Source organism: Magnolia sinica, chromosome 18, assembly GCF_029962835.1.
Source record: "Magnolia sinica isolate HGM2019 chromosome 18, MsV1, whole genome shotgun sequence".
NCBI lineage: Eukaryota > Viridiplantae > Streptophyta > Magnoliopsida > Magnoliales > Magnoliaceae > Magnolia > Magnolia sinica.
In genome coordinates this window covers 70588058-70590369 of record NC_080590.1, presented here as the reverse complement: position 1 = coordinate 70590369, position 2312 = coordinate 70588058, and the positions used below count along the sequence as shown (strand labels likewise).

At 38.8% G+C, this 2312-nt stretch overlaps 1 non-coding gene across 1 annotated transcript; it reads left to right on the top strand.

Moving 5' to 3' along the window:
- The first annotated feature begins 218 nt into the window (after positions 1-218).
- Positions 219-325, top strand: LOC131234161 (small nucleolar RNA R71). The gene has a single exon (XR_009165569.1). It is a non-coding gene; the product is annotated as a small nucleolar RNA R71 (small nucleolar RNA).
- The last annotated feature ends 1987 nt before the right edge of the window (positions 326-2312 follow it).

Below are 2312 nucleotides of genomic sequence, written 5' to 3'. Positions count from 1 at the left end.
ATATATTCCACCCCTCTTCTTTGATTGAGTGGGCTTAGAAGTGATGCTTGGTTTTTGGGAAATGTCCCATGATTGTGCGTTTTCAGCAAGTTTATCAAAGTAATCCCACATCATCAACATATTTATTCATGAATTCCCCATTGCACATTGTCTCGACCAATTGGCGCATGGAAGATGACAGTCCATCGTAGAATAAATTTGTTATGCACCATGTTTCAGAACCATGTTGTGGGCATGAACTGACAAAATCCTTAAACCGATCCCAACATTTGAAGAATGTCTCATCTTCCTTTTGGGTGAAGTTCATTATTGACTTTCTGATAGTGTTCGTCTTATGGTATGGGAAGAATTTCTTTATGAACTCCCTTGTCATGTCGTTCCATCTGCCAATGGATCATGGACGTAGTGAATGTAACCACGTCTTAGCCTCTTCTTTTAAGGAGAAGGGAAAGAGTTTCAGCCTGATCGTGTCCTCAGACACAGTAGGAAAGTATAAAGTGGTTATTATCTCATCAAACTCTTTCATGTGCAGATATGGACTTTTAGATTCGAGTCCATGGAACTTTGGAAGGACTTGGATTACCCCTGGCTTAATATCCATATTCCCTGTATTTTCAGGAAAAATCATACAAGAAGGTGTGCTCACCCCCACCGGTTGTAAATAATCTCGTAAGGTACGAGGCAGGGGTGCATTGTGCACCTCATTCTCATCCTGAATTTCCTCAACTAGAGGTTGAGGTTGATTTGTAGGTTGATTTGCAGCCATCACTTCTATTAACTCTGAGGATCTCTGGTGGTGTCTAATCCTGTGATGGATAGGCAACCTTTCGACCAATCCTCCTTCACTTAAGAGACGTTGAGTGTTGTCACGAACCCACTTAGGCATGAAACACTTGAAGCCCTTAAGTAACTAAACCTAAACCTTAGAAAGAAAACTATAGAAATTAAAACAAATAAGAGATCTAAGATAAGAGAGAGAATTAGAAAGAGGTTATCGGATTGGAGATTGCTATGTTAGAATCCTACAAAACAAAAAAACAAATTAGATTCAAAAAACAAGTTCAAAAAAATCCTAAACTAAAAACAAAACAGAAAGCTAATCCTAATCTAAACCTAATTCTAATACTAATTAAATTCAGAAAAGCACAGTCGTAGTCCTCGACAACGGCGCCAAAAACTTGTTCACAACCCCAAGTGTAGGGTCGGGATGTAGTAATAACACAGTGAGATCGAGGTCGAATCCACAGGAACTAATCTTGTACATTTCTGAAAATAACTGGACCTAGAAGAAGAAGAAGATGTAAATTTAAATTCTGGAATAATTGGAAGAGTAATTCTGAATAGTATTAAAACTTGTGAATTAAAAGGTGGGAACTAAGGTTCCAAGGATCCACTTGTAGCTATTGAGATGCTACCTTGCTTGATGCAAGAGATCCAGTTGGAATCAGAGTCCTATCTTATCCAATTGGAAAGAGAGATGATCAAATCTCTAAACTTCTCATTGATCTAACCTCAATGGAAGAGGATTGTGAAGATTTGGAAGGGATTTCGTCACCAAACCATGCCCAAGAGATGATGGCAAATAACATGATTTACCAATCCCACCATCTCAAATAAGAAAAGAAGATATTCAAAGCTATCGCAGCGTCTACTATAATTTGAGTCACAATAAACCATTGAAAACTCAAAATATTCTTTAAAAACAACTAGAAATCAATGAAGTTCATCATAAACATGAATCAAAGCAAAATAAACATCTCAATCACGCTACAAGCTTCACCTCTTAGCCCTATCTAAGAAATTTAGCCAACCATATACATGATTGAACTAAGAACTCTTAAATAAAATATAAAAATAACTAAGGAAGAAGAGGAAAGATTCGGCAGTTCTCCACCCTTTGGCTCCACTCCTCAAACCCTAGATAATGCCTAGGAATGCCATAGGGATTCCTACTTATAGTTGTGAAGCTCCACCTTATACACCAACTTTGCATTTCCACGATCTGATCACGAAAGTGCCTCAATTTACGCAGCCGCGTTACGCATCAGTTGGACCGAAGTCGAATCCGAAGTCGAGTCTGAATTTAGAAAGGATTCTATTTCAGCTGTTGCCCGATTTCGGTCGGACCGATCTGGGTTCAGTCAAACCAAACTTAAGTTGTTGGCCGGACTGAATTAATCTTTGGTCGAACCGAATTAACTCCAAAGTTTATCGTTCTTTGCGGGAGCTTTTCATGCACTTTTGGTCGCACTGAATCCTCCTTTCAGTCAAACCAAACTAGGCTTCGGTTGGACTAAATTGTCCATTGGTTG